Raw genomic sequence first — 21373 nt, forward strand, 5'->3', positions numbered from 1 at the left:
TCTAGTGAACAGACGGAAGATACTCACATGAACTTGGTGGATTTGAAGGCTGAGAAACAAATTTTCCTAACTCAACCAAACCAAGATGAACATGACCTTAGTCAATTTCAGACTAAGCCTGGTGAATCTTTTGATTTTAAACAAGGCTATGATACTGTTGTGTATGAGGTCCACCAACAATATAAGTTGAGGACAAGAACCATAGATGTGCCTGAAAAGGTTCAGGCAAATGATACCAAGCAGCTGAAGAAGATTAAATAAAAGGTTACCTTCATCGAAACTGCTGGTAAAAAAGTCCCTAATCCAAAGGATGTCACCATAGAGGACATAACAGAAATGCAATCTTCTAATGATCAGCCTCTGCCACCTTCTTCCTCCAAAGAGAATTTGAACAGCGTTCCAAAAAGCCCTCCTAAAACTGAAAAACCGCAAGCAATTACTTCCCTTAACACTGAAAAACAAGACCAAACTATTGATACTCCAATAGAAAAAGGGAAGCCTGCCTCCCAAAATACTAAAACCCAATCTAAAAAATCACTTGACTTAGAGGCAGAAATAGGTAAACTCAAGATTTCCATCCCCTTATTTGAACTTGCCAAACATGAAGTGTATAGGCAACAAATTCAAAGATCACTTCAAATGCCAGAGGTTAAGGATGATGTGAATGTTCTTGATGATCAGCCTGAACTGCTGTTCGGTCCTAAAGTTAATGGAAAATCAACTTATGGATCTGTTCTACCTTTTTATGTCAGTTTACACATACATGACAAAGTCTTGCACAATGCTATGTTTGACTCAGGTGCCTCACACAACCTTATACCCAAAGCTGTAATGGAAAAACTCAACCTTGACGTCACAAAACCCTACAAAGATCTATTCTCCTTCGACTCAAGTCAAGTCAAGTGTTTAGGCCTTATCAAAGACGTGTGTGTCTCCTTAGTCCAATATCCCAACAAGACTATCCTCATGGATGTGGTGGTTGCTGACATTCCATCAAAGTATGGCATGCTATTATCAAGATCTTAGGGAGAAAAACTCCAAGGATCCCTCCAATTAGACCTCTCTTATGTCACTATATCTGTCTTTGGACAACCAAAGAGGCTATATAGAGAAACACCGATGAAGTATGTGGTAACTAGTGAGGATAAGCCCCAAAATTTTCCTATACACTCAATCCATTCTGATATGGATTCTTTTTTCTATTTAATGATGAAACAAATACTCTCACTGATGACAAGCCCTTGGCTTTAGAACTGAACACACACACCGATGAAGAGTTGGTTGCCCATACTGATGAAACTGTCAAAACAATCAAGGCAACCAGCATACAAGAAAAACCTCCCCAAACAGAAATTTCAAATCTGCCCAATCCTAAAGTGACTGAAACTCTTGATACTAACCACAAGCAAGAAATCACATGGTACTTAGAGTTTGATGGCTCTGTTAACATGTTAGGAGCAGGGGCAGGTGTTTGGATTCACAATACACATAAGAATCATGCAGAAGGTCATGCCTACAGACTAAATTTCAAATGCACCAATAACATGGCAGATTATGAGGCTCTCCTTTTAGGCCTTAAACTGCTCAAAGCTCTAGGAGCTGCAAAAGTGTCTATTCTAGGTGACTCTGATTTAATCATACAACAAATGAAAGGCAACTTTGTTACCAATGACAATAGAATGAGGGCCTATAGGACTGTTGCTATTAATATACTCAATGCATTCACTGAATCCAAGCTTGCCAAGATTTCAAGAGATCATAACATTCATGCACATAGCCTAGCCACTTTTGCTAGTACATGCAGGCTTCCCTTTGAGCCAAATCACAATTTTACTGCTAAGATAAAACATAGGCCTGTTATCCCAAATAATGTTAAAGATTGGAAAATGTTTGAAAGTGATGCCCAGATTAACAACTTCCTCACTCTTGAGCATGAGTTTTCAAATATTAACATTGACATGGATGCTATGACGGATGAAAAACAGTAAACAAATGAAAATCAGCAGGCTGTAACTGCTATAACAGCCAAGCAAATCCTAAACCCAACTATTTTTGACAATGCAAACATAGAAGAGTTGAAACAGATGCATTTGGAGGATATAATAGAAACAGAGGCCGAGATCGTTGATCTGAAAGATAACTTTCTCCCTGCTCACCTCACTCCATTAGAAGATATGTTTGATGCAAATGATGTTCCAAAAAAGCCAAAAATATAGCCCCTAAACACTGTTGTAGAAGAACACAACATTGGGACAGCAGACAAGCCCAAAATGATCAAAATATCTCAAACTTTACCACCCGATCAAAAACCCAAATATATTGATTTGTTCAAAGAGTTCCAAGATGTATTTGCTTGGAGTTACGAGGACTTGAAGTCCTATGACACGTCAGTGATCCAACACACCATTCCCTTAAAACCAAACCAAAATCCCTTCAAACAGAAAGTTAGAAGAATTAATCCTGTACTCCTTCCCTTAATTGAAAAGGAAGTGAAAAAGATGTTTGAAGCAGGTATCATAGCACCCATCAGATTCTCTGAATGGGTATCCAATCTTGTTCCCACAAGAAAAAAGACAGGTGAGATTAGGCTATGTGTAGACCTAAGATATTTAAACCAAGTCTCCCTAAAAGACCACTACCCCTTGCCAAAAATGGACCACATCCTACAAAGAGTAGTGGGGTCATCTAGAATACCTTTGCTAGATGGCTTTTCAGGTTTTAATCAAATACTGGTTCACCCGGATGACCAAGACAAGACAGCCTTTACCACACCATGGGGAACATTTAAGTATGTGAAGATGCCTTTCGGACTTAAAAAGATGGTGCTACCTTTCAAAGGGCAATATATATTGCATTTGCCAAGGAAATACATGATTTCCTAGTTGTCTACCTTGATGACTTAACCCCTTTCTCCAAATCTGATCAAGAGCACCTAAAACATTTGAGGCAAATATTCATGACATGTAGGAAATATGACATTTCCTTGAACCCCAAGAAATCCCTCTTTGGCCTTGAAGAAGGAAAACTCCTTGGCCATATCATCTCAAAAGACAGTATTAGAATAGATCCGGAAAGGATCCAAGCCATCCTCCAAATCCCATATCCAAGATGCATAAAAGAATTGCAAGCATTCCTTGCAAAAATCAACTTCTTAAGAAGATTTATTCCAAACCTAGCCAAGATAATAAGACTATTAAGCAACATGTTAAAAAAGGATGCTAAGGTAAAATGGTCTCTTGAGACCAAGCAAGGCTTTGAGAGTATCAAAACTGCCTTTACCCAAGCCCCTGTCCTCACCAATCCTCAATTTGACAAATATTTCATCATATTTTCATTTTCATCTAAGCACGCCATAGCTGTTGTCCTTTTGCAAAAGGATGATCAGGGAGCTGAAAAGCCAATTGCATTTTTCAGCCGAGCCTTAAGAGATGCACAGTTGAAATACCAAATCATGGAGAAGCAAGCCTATGCCCTTGTTAAAGCAATCAAAGATTTCCGAATTTACATTTTGTATTCGCATGTGATTGCCTATGTCCCAAATGTTGTTGTAAAAGACATATTAACCCAAGAGGGGCTAGAAGGAAAAAGAGGCAAACGGATTGCTAACATCCTTGAGTATGACATAGAAATTAAACCAACCAAGCTCATAAAGGGACAAGTTTTAGCCAAACTGATGTCCGAAACAAATTTTCAAGCCTTAGACATCAACCAACTGGACAATGAATAGGAGCTGGCGACTCCACAGATCAGTGAAACCTTTTTGCAATCCCAATGGTATGTTGATATATGCTTTGTATTGTTAAACATGTTTGCTCCCCCAGGATTGTCCAGAACCAAGAAAAGATTTTTAAAAATGAAGGCTTCAAAGTTTTGTGTCGTAGATGGTGCTTTATTTTGGAAAAATCATGAAGGTATATTGCTTAATTTTTTAACCATGAATGAAACTAACAATGTCATGAAAGAATTCCATGCAGGGGACTGTGGAGGACATCTATATTGGAAGTCCACTACTGATAAAATTTTAAGGGTTGGTTTCTATTGGCCCTCTCTATTTGCATATATAAAGAAGTTTGCTATCTCATGTCATAAATGCCAAATCTTTGAGGGCAAAATAAAGTTGTTACCCTTTCCCCTTAAGCCCATCTCAACAGAGAAACCTTTTCAACAATGGGGTCTTGATTTCATTGGAGAGATCCATCCCTCTTCCTCAGGCCAGCAAAAGTGGATTTTAACAGCCACCGACTATTTCACTAAATGGATTGAAGCCATCCCATGCAGACAGGCCAATGACTCCATCATTATCTAGTTCCTTAAGTGCAATGTCCTTTCTAGATTTGGCTGCCCTGAGAAGATCATCACTGACAACGTCGCTGCTTTCAAATCCAAAAAGATGATCAGTTTTTGCCATAAATTTCACATTAACTTGGTCCACTCCACAACCTATTACCCCCAAGGTAATGTCTTGGCCGAGTCATCTAACAAGAGCCTGATTAATATTATCAAGAAGGTCTTAGAAGAAAACAAGAAGAATTGGCATAAAAAGCTCACAAATGCCCTATGGGCAGACAGACTTTCAACAAAAAAATCCATTGGTATGAGCCCTTATGAGTTGTTGTATGGCATGGAGGCCACGTTTCCATCCTCCTTGGGCACTCCTATCATGAAAATTTTGCAAGAGATCCAAGCAGAACCAAATGATATTCAAAGAAGAATCAATCAGACCATTGATTTTCAGCAAACCAGAGAGCAAGTTTATAACAGAGCTCAAATATTGCAAGAGAAACTCAAAAAGATGTTTGATAAAAGAGCTAAGGCTGAGGATTTCTACATTGGCAACAAAGTTCTAAGGTGGGACTCACGAAGAGAAGACAAGGGCAAACATGTAAAATTTGATTTTTTATGGAAAGGGCCATTTGTTATTTCTATTGTTTAGGGAAATAACACATATTTCCTCAAGTCTGTAGAGGGAAGCACTGTTGAAGAAGGCCCAGTTAACAGTCAAATGCTAAAACATTACCATGATCCCTATTAATGGGTACAATGTAGCTCTGTACATATCTCTTTGTACATTAATATTTGTATATATTAGCACTTTGTTTTATTTTTTTAGCAGTCTGAGTGTTAGAGGAGCAGCAGCAAAGTTTGCTAAGACACAGCCAGTGCAAGTACTCCATTCTTAAGGCTCTATCTCTGCATTAGTCTCAGCAAAACAGCAGGAGTAGCACTGTCATATCACAACAATTCATGATAAAAGAAAATTGGTTGCAGTTTGCAGTATCCAATCAAAAAGTATCAATAAGAGAGGAGCATTGTTTAGTTTCACATCAACAACTGTTTCTAGACTAGAAGCTAAGGGAAATACATCAGTTTGGATCCATGTTTGGCTGTAATTCAAAGGCAATGCTCAATAAATATGGTATATAATAGCAAGAACACAGAAGAAAGAAGGCAGTGCTATGTATTTCACAATATTTTAATGAAGCAGATGGCTGCTCCTATTTTAGAGTTTCACATTTTTAGCAGCCAACACAAGGAAATTCTTCAGTCAACAGAAACAATAGAATATCAAGGCAGTCTCACCTGCTGTTCTTGGCTTTTCACAAGGAGAAGCCACCCCCAAGTGGAGCCACTGTTAGCCTCCTGTTGCAACAGGTGTTCACCTTTCATGATTGACATTTTTACATGCCAAATATGTCATACTTTGCATGCTACAATGCTCCATATTTCCTGAAAAGAGGCCAAAGAAGAGGCCATGAAAGTGTGCCAGTCTAAATGCCACTATTGTATCCCAATTTTGATGAGTTATCCAATTTTGAAGAAGTTTCTGTTAAGGGAAGTCCAAACACCATAATCTTGGCTTCCCTAGGTTTCAATTTCTTGTTTTAGAATATAGAGAGTCATTATCTGTCCAAACAGTTCAATCTTGGTATATTTATATATAGGTAGAGAAACAAAGGAGCCCAACTGCTTAATCTGGGCCCTTGGAAGAAATAAGTGTAGACTTAGATAGAGGGACATCAAAAAGAGAAAAGGATAATCTGGGTCTGCAAGTCCAAGTGCACCTATGCAGAAAGAAGAAAAAATGCTAGGTAAGTAGGCTGGGTAGGTAGTTTTGTGGTTGCAAAATCATGTTCTGTAATCCATTTCATGTTTTCAGGTGTTATACCTTCACAGATCACAGTTATGATGCACTTTTCCATTCGGAGGAGCTCAAGTGAGGCATGTCTAACTCTCCCTTCTTCTCATTTCCCAAATCACTCACTAACTTCCCTGAAGGGGTCAAGATCTTCTTGATACCTCTTACTTTCATCATTTTCCATATCATTTGCCTTGGTAAAGATCTGCTTTGCTCAAGGCATGTTCATACTTCCTCTATGAATCATTTTTCCCCATAAAATAGCCTAATATTCCCATACTTAGCACTTTCTGATCACTTGTCATATTAACTACTAATTTTACTATGTAGCTCCCTATCTATCTCCCTTTCCCCTACTAAAAATGTGTTAATAACTCCCCTACATACATATTCCCAACCCTTGGAATTTTTTAGCCATAATTATCAAGTTTGGGGAAATATTAAGTCCATCTAGGACCTATATTTAACCCATCCGCGTTCATATTTTGTGATAAAGTTGGTTCAAATCACACCCATGCCGCATTAACCCAAAAACCCACTCTCCTAAAGTTTCCCCCCCACCGTATGAATAAAACACATAATAAAATATGCACGGGCCCCGTTTTTAACCCTCCGCCGCCTTGTCTCTCCCATCGGCCGTTAGATCTAGTGCGCCACAGATCAACGGTTGGCGGGTCTTCCCATACGCCGATGTGCCGAGGGTTAACGCCCGGGAGATGGGTGGTTTTCTCATCGTACTCCCGCCACGCGTCACCCTCTCGGCTGTGGTGGAGCCCCCTCCTCCGAAACCACCTGCGCAGAAAAGTGGTGCGCTCGAAACTGGATACCGCCTTCCCCCCTCCTGTGTCAATGCCACGTCATGCTGACGTCACCATGCCGCATCAGCCTACTACCGTCGTGTCATTTGAATTAGAAATGAATATGAATTCCCTGTGGCTCATATTTCCCCTAATTCACTAATGTTTGATAGTTATCTAGGGATTCTTTACTTCTCCTAGATAGAGCTCATTCACCTTCCCTCTACTAAGTTGAACGAGAGATTCTTAACTGCCTCTGATTCATAGCCTTCACTCCATCCTTTAGCTTGAATGATTGTTTCATGTGCAGCTAGCTTGCTCCACATTCCCTCTTATGACCAAGAAAATGCACCAGCAATCCTACTCCTTGACTCCACGCCCAATGGTTCTAAAACTTTCATGCTATCCCTGCCTCTTTACTTGAAAGCATCATCCATCCCACCAAAACTAAAACAAAACCCCTTGTACTCAATAACTAGCATAAAATCATCATCAACAAGAGCTAAATCCTAAAGAGAGAGCCCTCTCTGACTACTAGTGGGTAGCACCCGCAGTCCAAAGATTGGTTTGTGCTTACCTCGGCCGTATCCCTCAAGGAGCTAAGGGACAACCTGAGTGATAACATGGTTAATGGAGTGGAACTTGATTTGTGTCATAGCTAGTGCATTGATCATCACCTAGGGGTATGATGAGAGGAGATATTTGCAATAAAAGGTTCATAAGTAGACAGAGGAGTTGACCATGAGAGACAGACATTCCCAACCTAAATTTGATGTGAGAGATGTGCAAGAGGATGGATGCATTGTGATAGATTTGTGAATTCAGTGATAACTGAAATTTTGAAAATTTGAGCGATCACATCCGAAACACCAAACATTTTTTACACAAGAATTCATATCAAGTGCAACAATGCAGATAAATGGATTGTGTATGAGAAACTAGATCTGATTTGGTTTGGGGGGCTTACCAGAGTCGCAAAGTCCTAATATAACCATCAACGGGCGTTGAAGTGTCTCGAATACCTGGCACATCCTAGAACATTCCAGAATTGTAGAATCAAATTTTGAAACTCGAATCAGATCACACATGGCTTGAGAGTGGTTGCTGCTAATAATTTTAAAATTTATTTCTGGATGACAACCATCCCTGTCACAGGTTTCAAAAATAGTCATATTTCTCAATTGAGGAGGTTATTCTAATGGTACATCCAAATATGAATGAATTGGTGAGATCGCATGAGCAAGCTGATTTTATGAGTTGTCTTCATGTAATATAAGAGATGATGAGGAGTGGTAAGAGTCCTATGTGATTAGACTATTTTATATTTTATGATGGACAATGTCACTGTCTTGTGTCAAATTAGGAAATAGTTGATTGAATAAATAAGAAAGAGAACATGGAGCATCTTTGTCGTATGTGGATGCCTTGTGAATGGTAGGATACAAGGGAAAGTAGGGTGGAGAGGAATTTTTGATATGGACATCTTCTTTCACTTGAGCACATTCTAGATCTGAGTAAGAGTCTTCATGAGAAAATAGAAGATCACATGATCTACTTGGGCATTCGTCATGGCATATGAAATAATGGGAGTGATGACTTCCCAAGACTAGGGGTTGATCGAAAGAATCAATTGTATAGGACGTTCTACCAAGATTAGCACATTGAGATTCATTCAAGAATGGAAGGTCATTGTTTTAATTTGGAAAATTTTGAAACAAAGAGGGAAAATTTATATTGTCCTTGCCTTTATTATCCTCTGCCTATGTAATGTGATGGCCTTGCATCTAATTGTAATTTAAGCTAGTAGCTTCAGAATCAAGAGAATACGAATAAGTGACTGGTGAAGCGGGTTGATCAAGCGAGTCATGGTACAATAAGTCATGGCTTGTAGATGATAGAGAATGGCAGAGATGAATATTAGATTCAAGGCTTGAGTTTTGAACAATGACGTCCACTTCTGGAATGAAGGAGGGAGTCTTCATTGCAAGCTTCCTGAGCCATTCTATAATTTCCTACATTGAAGTGGGAGATGAATGAGGAGATGGGTTGAGGACATGCTACCTAGATTTCTCAACTTCATAATCACCACAAGGGGGAACCCATATGGGGACCAAAAAAGGAGGGGGGCGAAGAAAAAATGGGGTTGTGGGCTCCTCCTTTCTAATTTGAGGTGCCTCATGATTTGCAAGGGTTGGGGAGGAAGGAAAATCAGGGGGTTTAGAGTATTTGGAAACATGAACCAAGTGTCTAAACTCTTGTCTCAAGAAATCCGAGTTAAAAATTTGTTTTGAATTTCGCAGTAGAGGTGAAGGAAGCGAACAACAAAGTACTCAACTGATTTGTCCAACTCCATTCTTAGACTACATAATTTTTTACAAAGATCTTGGTGGCTATACTCATCGAACGTTTTAACCATCATCACGAAAAGCTGATCAAATGTATCGATAGAGGTAAAGGGTAATGTATGACACAAGTGTTTAACATGACCTTCAAATGTGGGGGCGAGTAGTACAACCCAGACATCTTGGGAATGTATTTGGTGATGATGGAAGAGAGTAATAACTTGAAGCACATGCATAGGAAAAGATGATTCACCCTCGCCATTGAACTTCAACTTGGATAGATCATGATTAACTTCAGCAGGGATGGTACATTTAGGATTTTTCGAAAAACATACCAGAACTATGATTTCGAGAAGATCCATTTTAAAAAAGGAGATTCAAGCTAGACTCTACGGGTATAGCCTGTCATGTGGCCCTCCTTTTAGCACCAGAAATGTTGATGGTGTTGGACCTGCCAACATTCAGGGGATCTCCCTAGTATGACATCCCAATTATACCTCACAACATTTGGTGTAGGAGGCACATCCGGTACGATGGCCCGGTTACCATCTACTTGGAGATTTGCCTTAGCTCACGTTGTTGAACACATGAGACTATTATGTTGTTGCCTTCAAAAATTGAGGTAAGTATGCCTGGTGAGTGCGTAATGTAACTTGTGTCTCGGTTCTCTTGCTGCAAAGGTAGAGAGTAAAGTGAGCCTCTAAGTGAGAGGTAATAATACCACCTAGGAAGAGACACAAACAAACCATAAATTTTTGTCCATCATGTAGTGACATAGTCCACAGCAGTTGTAGTAGCCATTAAAACTGAAGTGAAGGGGACAACACGAACACCACCCAATGAAGTAGTCCACATGGATGTGATGGTCATTGGAAGCTGAAAAAAAATATGGTCTATCGAGTATTCCCTAGAGTAGCCCACAAGCATGTGATAGTGGTGATAACCAATACACAAAGGTAGTCTATCTAGTATCCTGCGGAGTAGTCCACAGGGATGAGATAGTGGTGATAATCAGTACACAAAGGTAGTTTGTCTAGTATCCCACGTAGTAGTCCACAGGGACGAGATGATGGTGATAACTAGTACATCACATTGCCAACAATGTAAGTACTAAGAAAATTGAAATGTTCAACTATCTTAGTACATGCGAAACAAATATTCATTACAAATGTCGAAATAATAGTCTTACAAACATATAAAAAACATGCATGAAAACATGCTAGCCTTAATAGGCTTATGTATTAAGAAAATCTCCCAAGACACATTTGTACACCATACATCATTAGTCCTAGTAGTGGGATGTTAGAGCTACTCCTCACTCCTCAAAGAACTAACTTTCTACTCTTAAGGCTATGTGGGAGGAGCCATGGTGAAAATCCCTTGCTCATACAATGGGAGGGGTATAGCCAAGGGTGATGTTGACCGTTGTGACTCTTGGACTACCCCCATGACTGTTGAACTTACCATGAATTTTCAACTGATATGACTCTTCAACTTCTTTTGTGCATCCATTGGAATTCCACATTACATTATATTCAGTTACAACATATATTGCATGTAGTGGCGATGTGGCCAAGATAACTCATGACACAACATGACATGATACTGCTGACATGTACTAGTTGACTGTGGTGTCCGTGTCAATTTTTTGCGATGCTAAGTGATGGATGTACTCTTGGTGTCTTTTGTCTTCTCCTTTGCATGGCTTAGTGTTGCGGGGTCTTCATTAGTCTTGGTCTTGCAAGATGGTTCAATGCATGTGTTCCTTTTGCTTGCTACTTGATGTGCTTTGCCATTCATCCTGCTGCAAGTAAGTCTTCTAGCATGTGCACTCCTTCTTTATCTAGTTCATCATATCACCATGATCCATCTGTGTACATGTTCCTGTAATTCACTCATGCTGGGACGACATCAAATCCAAAACCTCCTAGTCTAGCATTATGCATTATTTTCATGTTCCGGGTCCGAGATAGATGACAGGCTAGGAAGAGGGCCCAAAAAATACACAATGTGCAGTTCTAGCTGACAGGGAGGGAAGAAAAGTCATTGAGATAGCACATCTTGCAGCTCAGGCTGGGTTGAGGAACTTTGAGGCATAGTCTTCATTGTCTGGGAAAAATGCATGGTGAACACTGGGAGGCAGAATTGTGTAGTGAAGGACCCAAATGACAAGTACAAGGTGGGACCCTCAGGGGCACTTCTACAAAAGACAAGACAAGGATGTAGAGGTCCATATGGGCAGTTCTACATAGTTTTCAAAAGGAAAACATCACAGGGAAGTAGGGGACCATCTTGGAATTTCTGCGCAGTTTCCAAGTAGAAGAAATAACAAGGCGGGAGAGGACCATCTAGGTATTTTTGCACAATTTCGGAGAGTAGTCCAGCAACAGGATTTTATGCAATATAGGGCTTAAGCAGCTAGAAAGGAAGCTTGATGACTATTCTTGCAGAATGCACAATTCAGATTGGGCATGTAGGCAGTTTATGCGCAGTTTTGAGGAGGAAGACAACTTTCTCACCTCCGGGATTGTGCAGTGAAACTGGCCTGGAGGACAACGTTAATAAATGCATAGTTCTGGGAAATAGAGTAGGTCACTAAGGGATGAGACTGCACAGTGTATCTTAGTTGGGGTCTAGTGGGATAGGGTTGTCTGGTGGGACTGATTTTTAGGAAAATGGGTAAGTGTGGGAGGCAAGTGAACTTGTGTAGGCTTGACATCGTGATCACACACATAGCATAATCTTGATGAGGAGACAACTTAGACCATGAGGAAAATAAGACAAAACATGCCCTCGGTGAGACTATCTTAGAGCTGAGAGAAACATGAGTGAAACTTGAGATATACCTTCACACAACAGTTATGAAACTTTTGTGATAGTGCTTACAAATTTGTGTGTGAGTATGATGTATGTTCACATACCAAAGACAACCCAAATACACAAATAAAAGCCTTCAAAATCGCTAGAAAATGATCACAATCATGACAAAGAAATCAATATGCCAAAATACAATCTTTTGTCAAACAAGCAAAACGGGTGAAAGACTCTATAAGAGGTCATGGGATGAGCTCTAGTGTTTGCAACCATCAATGGAAAAAACAAGGAAATCTCTTAAATTTGAATGCAAGAAAAAAATTTGGAGGCTGCTGCAGCTGCTACAACATATCCACACACTTAATGGCCTTGTTGAAGCAATCCACTTTGGTTTTGTGATGGTATAGCCAATCCATACCAAAACCCATACTATACGAACCCAATGGTAATACATTCAAATTTGCTAATGTAGGCATACCATTTAACTCAAATTCACAAGCTCGTACCCAATGGTGAACATGCTTCTTTGTACCTGTAACCAACTGTACTAGCCAAGATTCTACATGAACTTTTTTTCTCAAAACACACTTGTCCACGAGGTTAGGATTAATATAACTATAGTTAGATCTAAGATCAATCAAAATAGAAATGACTTGTTCAAAAATCTTACCATCCATCTTAATGACCGATGCCTTATGATTTGCCTTCCTATTTTCCACAGTTGTATAGATCAGAGGAATGTTATGACCAACATCACCAACTGTATGTGTCTCCTAAGCACTATAGATCTAGGGTCTATCACCACTCTGATACTGTGAAAAATCCCTCTTATGATGGTCCTTATGACATATCCAACACTACAATGGTTCCCTACCATCGCCTCTAGACTGCTTCTCTCCGCGTCCTTTCTCAACTGTATTGAATCTATTGTAAGGAACTAGCTTCTCTTTCTCATTTGCATAAATTTGAGGTATTCCTCTCTTTCATGCCAATTTTCCTTTAGCTTTCTCATTTCTTTTTGAGTCATCCTTAGGCTAAACTTTGCGCTTTGACTACTCATAACAATGCTTCAACTTTCGAACGACCTCCTCCAATGATTTAGGCTCATCGAACTAAATCTAGTCTCCGTATGCAACTGGAAATCCACTGATGAATCTTTGAACCTTGGCATTCTCCTCCCTGGGGTAATGCGCATATATCAACAAATCAAAAAATATGCTAGTATACTCATCATCTATCATAGAACCTATACGGAACTCATAAAAACCCTTAGCTTTGTCATCATAATACCTCTCTGAAAAGTACTTATTCTTGAAGAGTGTTTCAAATGCATGCCAAGTCAAATCCTCCTCATGTATACCTTTGACATTCTTCAAGTATTCCTACCAAATATCTTCTTTACCTATGAGACTGAAAGTGGTTATCTTTGCTTTCATGTTTTCTGAATAATCATGCAATCAGAAGAATTTCTTCATACAAAGCAACCATGCTTCTACATCTTATGATTTCTTCATCTCTCCATGAAAGGTAGGTGGATTTACCTTCTTAAACTCATTTGGAAAGTATCCCCCATCACTCCTCTTGTAAGGATGATGACGATGACAATCATGATGTCTATCAGAACCAAGACTAGAATAGTAACTGTGTCAATCACCTCTCCTATCTAAAGTGTCCAACATCCCGCCATCTATGATCATGTCAGTTCTATATGACCTATGTATACTAGGAGAGATACTTCCATATGCCCCATTAGTTTTGTCCTCATGTCCATGGCTGATCTGAAGTGTTTCGTATCGCTCCAAATCTAACAAACTTTGAAGTAGTATCACATTCAGCTCTTCTTATTTATTTTGTGCCTACATGATTTTGGCATTGTCTTATTTGCAACTCCTTCCTTCAAGCTTCTCAATGTGTATTCCAAGTTAGAAGAGTACCCCACACCACGTTGCCCATCTGATGCATAGGGAGGTTCTATGCATTTTACCACCTTTCTAACCATATAATCTCTTTCCTGCAAATCATACTATGCCAGCTAAACCAAATCACAATAAACCAACGTACCTTATCATAATTCAAGGAGGATATCTTATCTACAAGATCATATAATGAACATGATACATGTATAAAATAATCATAACAACATATAGACATACAAAAAATACGTGTATAAATGCATAAGCATCATTCTAGTTATGGTACAGTCATCAATGCAAGGCCATATCAACAATGCATGTTGTGACTCCATCCATGACAACAACCATTACTCCATTGCACACATTTCCACATGAAACTATCAACATGCATAAGAACACATGTAGTTGGCCATAAGTGATCAATTCTTGTAATCAACCTATAAGAATGATAAAGGTAATCAAATCATTCAAGAATGCACTTGACATATAAGGATGTATTCAAGCGACATATAATCAACATATAAGTGACATATAACCATATGAAACCAGTCATAAAATTCTAACGATGCATCGCACGAAATCACATCAAGCTCCTAATGACAACCTTACTACAATCATGATCCACATGATGCAATGAAACAAACACATGAAATGTAATTGTAAGAGACACACATGCAACTAAAATGCATTCATGACCAAGAACCTTCACCCAAGAAGAGTGAAACCACACTATGATACCACTCTATAACACCCCCTCCTTCCAGCTCCACCCAAGCAACCAATTAGTTGGGAAAAATGTGATGAGAGAGTTTTTTAAGGGATTCAATATCCTAGGGGACCTTAAGGAAATGGAATCAATGAAAAATATCAAACAAACCCATCCACATCAATAAAACACCCTCAAGAGACATGCCATCCACTCAGATAACATGTCCCTAAGTCCCACTGTTGATTTAATCCTTTTAACCCAGAGTTACTATCATGTTATAGGCAACACAGTGACCAGCAACACAAAGTCACTCGCATACACCTCTGTGCCAACGACTATGGAATTTTCTCAGAAGACCTATGCCAGTGACCCCGGCATTTGAGCCACCTTTCTAGCCCAAAATCTAGGCCTCTACCTATAGATTTCTACAACCTCCAGAATCATACAAAGACATGGTAACAAAACTGAATACTCAAAACCATCCTTAGGATTAGACCTGAACATCCCCAACTGGGATTGACATTTCGTCAAGCACTTGGCATCAATGCAACATACGGGTCTATGATAGAAGATAGAGCATAAATTACTAAAAGAACTTATGAAACATAATCAGAAGACCACCTCTGTTATTTTGATGGCGCATGACCCAGTTTTAGCGTTAACTGCACCAACTAAAAAAACCCTAACTGTTGGCTATTTCGGCAACAACTTGCATAGCGCAGGTTGCAGTCTCACCCAAAGTAGTATTGGGGGATGCTAGAGGTAGGTTTATTCATCCAGAGGCTTGTGTGATGTGTTCCTGAAGTCGTTATGGCTTAGATCTACCTATGTGCAACTTTATCCCTTCCGAACAAAAACCTACTACAAATCTATCTAAATGAATTCCAGATCTTCACAAAGGTACTTAATTGTACTTATCATGCATAAGAATTATAGATCTACAAGTTTCACACAGTAAATAAGAATTAATTCATATAAAACATATCACATAGAGAAGTTACATAAACTTTAACAAAAGTAAATAATAAGGCACATATGCATTAGAATCGTTTGAAAATATTCTCTATTAAGTATAAATGTTCAATTCTAGACTTCTCATCCCTGCACACTCAGCCATAGGGGCCCACACACTCAGCTAGTGTACCTACCAAGATCTTTCTACACTCAGCTGTAGGATCTTTCCCTTTTCACCTAAGTACGGGAAAAATGCCTCTCCTTCCCTAGCACCTTTCCCTTACAAATATTATTGACCAATTTATTAGTTCTTAGACTCGCTATGACTCATCTATTTATAGCATCTTCTTTACAATACCATGGTTCATGGACCATGGGCGGGTCTCAAAAAAAATCTATGACTTACCCAACTAAGGGATAAAGCCCCTTTGACTTCTATTAGCTTCGCACTCTGCTTCCACATTTCGCGAAGACTTTACATTTGCTACAAAAAGAAACTACAAAATTTAATCAAAATTGACTCAATTGACCCCATGGACCCCTTCCAACAGGCCCCCAACACAAATTGTGTGACTCGCCCTTGATTCACTCAGCTGGCACATCTATCTTGTTGGAGAGGTCACTAAACTCCATCTTCGTTACTTGTAAGTTAGTAGTACCCTGTATCGTGACCTGTTTCACTTCCTTTACCAACTTTTCTATAGTCGGGCCTTCTATCGCAAGGCACGTCATCCTTTGTGTCTACTGTAGTGTCTTCAACTTCTCTTGGACTAACATTGTGAGCTGCTTTGCTTCCTTTGTCCATGGCTATAGTCTGGCATTTAAGATAACCTTTTTTCTCTGCAGTTCTTCAATTTCTGTTCATAGCTGTTTTTCTTCTTGTAATCGAGTGAAGCGCTAGACTGACGCCAAAGTGCATGCAGTCGTTCAGAGTTCATCAAAATTTTTCTTCATCTCCCAGATATCTATGCCACGTTTCTGCAGGTTTGGATCCTCCTACAGATTCATCCATAATTCCATTTCTTGTTCGAAGATAAATGGTGTAGCCTATGACTGTTTCATCCAAAGTGGCCATGCTCTCCCTGATGACTGCTCCATGCTACTACTAGGCTCCTGGTAGAGTGATTGGCTACAATTCAACTCGAGCTCTCAGATCTGCATTTGGAACTCAAATGTTACTTGGTCTATCTCATCCTTCCATTCTATGACTGCAGCAACCAACTTTCGAATCTTTTTTGTTGCTTCTGCATCTTCTGGAATGTGAAGTTCTGGCAGTGTCTTACATGCTTGTGTAATTTTTGCCTCCAAACTATAGCTTCGAGTGGCCATTTCTTCCTCTTCCTTCAGTTCCTAAGCCTTTTCTGCAAAGATATACTCATTGCTCATATTTACCTCATTGATAACTGATAGTGTGTGTTGTTTCCCAATCTTGAGGTCGTCTAATACATCCTTGATCTGTTTGAGATGGGTGTTTGCTTCATTTGCCTTTCTGCACAATGATCCCACTAGTAAATGTATAACTCTAAGGTCCAAAGTCATGTCTGTCTCCAGCACTATCGTGCTTTCTTGCTATAGGCTCACTTGAATCCCGCTCACTTGTCTCAGGCTGGCCTGAAGCCGACCTATTTGAATATGAAACTCGTGTAGATCCTTTTGCACATTTCCTAGTGCATGCTAATATTGTTTTTCAAATTGTGTCCAAAACTCCATCGTTATATCATGGATCTTGTCTCTGATTTCATCCAAGCCCCCTTAGTGAGGACCATAGGATCTACATGTACATGCTTGTCCTATTTTTTCTTCTTCTTGGGTCTGGAAGTCGTCTCCTTAGCCCTCTTCTGTAGTTTAAAAGGATTTCTTTCCAACTCGCTCCCACCTCCTTCAATGTCAGAACCCTCCTTGTCCTTAGAGTGATGAGATGTTGACTCCTCAACCTCGAATGTGGCCTCCATCACATCGCGCTCCCTGTTAGCAGCTGCCTTGGCAGTATCATCCTTCTTGTTTTGCGATGCTTTCTCTTAAGCGACAACCTACTTAGCTTCATTTTTCTTCTACATTACTATGGCCTACAAGGAGGAACTTTCCCCCGCCTTTCTTGTTCTAGCACCAAGATTTGATGGCTGCATCCACTCACCTAAACATTTCCCCACAACTTCTTGTATATCTACATCAGTGACTCAATACGACAACTTGTACCATACTTTCTTAGGATCTTGCCTCACGCGGGTGGATACATTTTTGAAATCTTCTTTGAACTCAGTGTAGGCCTCCAACTGTTCAAATAGAGTAGGTGACGGCCTTGGCCTTTGGCTGATCATCGTGCAAAGGTCTATCTCGACCAACACCCAGAATATCTTCATTTCCATGACCCATTCAGGGTCCTTTGTTACCCACAGTGAAGAGAACTTCATTGCCTATGGTAAATCAGCATCTTGTGGAGGGACCTAACTATCTTTTGGCAGTGTCTATGCAACTAGGGAAATTAACAACAATAGACAAGCATAGTGGAATGTCTTGCCTTCATCCTGTGCTTGATGACAATTCAACAAAAACCCCTTGCACACATATTATGCCCAGTTATACTGCACCCCTTTCACGCATTGTGCAGCCAATGAAATGACTAGCACTGGAACCTCATCCACATGACACTTTCTCATGACCTTCCAAGCCAAAATCTAAGAACTTGCACCGCCTTGACTGTGATGAAACGAATAGAGTATTCATGCAACTTCTTCACTAAGCCAAACTCACTCTTCATTATTTCCGTGAGTTTATTTGCCTTAATATTGCCTCCAAATTCTGCGGTTGGATCCATCCCTAGATAGGGAAACCTTGTGATGCGGTGGATTAGCATGTCTGTAATGGGGATGGGTTCTCCTAGCTAGACACACTTATCATGAACCAATGTGAGTAATTAGTGTATTCACACTGTGTTGATATTGGTTATGCTAAAATGCGGTACCCATATCATATTCACCAATCTGGACTTCTCAACCCCCGCGATAAACTTCATAGGCTCCAGCCACGTGACCCTTATCTATTCGTAATAGATCTTGGAAAAATACTTATTTGGAACCAGCTAGGGGAATTTCTCATGATCAGCTAAATCCCAATCCTCCATCTTTAGTGCAGGAATGTGCACTAAGAGCATGACTTCAAATACCACCTTTTATGGAAATAGTAGTGTAGAGACCATGAATTTAGCATTATCGGGATCCTTTGGCACCTTCTCGTCACCTTTCCATATAGGGATATACATCAGGAGCCTAGTGATAGACTCTCCCTCCTCAACATCCAACTCTTCAACCCCTTTGCAAAGTTCCTCTTTGTCAAGATCCAGGGGTTTATGTGGATGTTTTGACTTTTCCATCTTTCCTTTTTGTCGAACTTCTGTAGGGTTCTTCCTCGGTGACTACCTCACCGGTACAACCTGTGGTTTCTTCTGTTTCTCTTTAGCAATAGATGGTTTGGCCTAGGCGACCTCGATGCCTTAGGCACATAAATTGTAGTTTCTGTTCTCGATGCGATTTCAGGGGTTGCGGCTTCAGAGACATCGACTTTAGAGACAACGACTTCAGAACTTGAGGCTCCTACAGGATTATTTGCAGTGATTCTATCTAAGAAGGCTTTACAGAAGATCTCTGACACATGATCTAGCCCTAGATATTTAAAAAAATCTTCCCAATCTTCTCGGTTCATAAAATTAAGGCAAGAAAATTCACAAGTGATTTTTAAAAGGAAAAGTGTTCTATTGCAAGCCAACATGCTAGATTTATAGGCGATTTCAAATTCAAATCTGACCGTTCCATCCAATTTCTGCTCATAAATGCATCTTTGGTGGTAGATTGCCAAAGATATGCACCATAAATGTAGCCTACTTGCTCCTCCTAACGGGATTTTTTCCATCCATTCAGCTACAGTGCATCCAACGACTATTTTTGGACTCATCTATGCAACACCATCCTCCATGGCGCATCTCTCTTGGCGCAGCTCCTCCCGGTCCACTTTTGGCTTCCCTCGCACAGCACCATTACTTCGCTTTCCCAGTCTTTGGGCAATGTAATTTATAGTCCTGCACTTCCTTGCAACTGCCCTGAGTACTAAGACTATCTGACCATCATGTAGTCATTGCATAGGGGCATGATCCCCTTGATATAACTTTAGCCGACTTCCATTGAATCTTCCTGGAAATAATTCCCCATTTAGTTTTGCAAGCTGAACTGCACCACTATTTGTAATATTATTGACTACATAAGGTCCCAACCAGTACATTTGAAACTTCCCAGGGAATTTCGTGAACTTGATATCATATAGTAGCACTAAATCATTCATCTTGAAGGTGCTCAGCTTAATATTTTGATCATGCCAGGCCTTCTCATGCTCCTTCTACATCTGTTGGTGAAATCCTAATAGAAATCAGTCTTCTTCTAATTCCATCAACTCCACGAGGTGCTCCTCCATAGTTTCATGGTCTGCTATACCATTCAATACTGCAATTCGCAAACTCAGCAAAATATACTCCATGGGAATCACAACCTCTATCCTATAGACTAGCCTGAACGGGGTTTGTCCTGTCAACTTCTTAACATCATCCTATATGCCCATAGGACCATTGGTATGCACACATCCCAATAGTTCCTCTTCGCGTTGTAGACATTCATCAATGCATTTTCTAGAATTTTATTGAATGCTTCAACTGTACCATTTTCCTAAGAATGATAGTGCATACTCTTTTGATGATAAACCTGAAATTCTTCGAGCATCATGGTAATAGTTTCATTTAGAAAGTGCATACCCATATCACTCATCAGTTTCTTAGGACACCCAAACCTTGTCAATACATAATCAAACAAGAACTTCATAGATATAGCAATGCTATAGTCCTTCACTGGTTGTGCTTCTGTCCATCTTGTCAAATACTCTGTCATAGTAATAATGTACCACATGCCTCTCTTTTTACCTGGTGGCTCTATTAGACCCACAAATTCAATCGCCCATTTTTCAAACAATTGTAATGAAGTCTGAGGATTTAAGGGCAATTCATCCCTTTGCAATGGCTTCCCTATCGTTTGACAAGCATTGCAAGCCCTGTAAAACACCTTAGAATCCTTACGTATCGTCGGCCACCACAATCATGTGCATAGAATCTTCTGCGCAGTTGCTTGGCCTACATAGTGTCCTCTCGCCACTCATTCATGTGCTTCAACGAGGATTCTCGATCATTCAAATTATGGAACATATCGGCATAATATTTCATCAGTGTCCATCTTATATATGTGTCCCCCAATCACAAAAAATTCATATGCGCGGACCACCAACTCCTTTTTGTGTTGTGTGGAGTATCCTTTTGGGACTATTCCAATAGTCAAAAACTAGATTATATCAGCAAAATGATCATCTACGATGTGTACAATGAAGAGATATGCATCCAACAATCCTTCCTCCAAATTAGAAGGTTCTTCACATGTCTCAATTCTGGATAGATTATTTGGTCCCACGTTCAATCATCTAGGCTTTACAATCACTTCAAAATCATATTCCTAAAGCAACAATAATGACCTACAGATCTTCCCCCACAACAGAAGCTTATTGACCAGGTACTTAAGAACAGAGTGATCAGTGTACATTTTGAAATTTGCACCTAACAAGTAATGTTAGAATTTCTGCAGCGCATAGAGCATCGTCAATCCTTCATGATTTGTAGTTAA

General features: G+C 39.8%; 1 pseudogene; it reads right to left on the bottom strand.

The window, feature by feature from the left end:
• Nucleotides 1-16994, bottom strand: part of LOC149261094 (scarecrow-like protein 32 pseudogene) — a 60025-nt pseudogene extending 43031 nt beyond the window's left edge.
• Between the last annotated feature and the right edge of the window lie 4379 nt (nt 16995-21373).

The sequence above is a fragment of the Pinus tabuliformis genome, chromosome 6, assembly GCF_031772625.1.
Source record: "Pinus tabuliformis cultivar Carrire ecotype Pingquan chromosome 6, CPIR1, whole genome shotgun sequence".
Taxonomy (NCBI): domain Eukaryota; kingdom Viridiplantae; phylum Streptophyta; class Pinopsida; order Pinales; family Pinaceae; genus Pinus; species Pinus tabuliformis.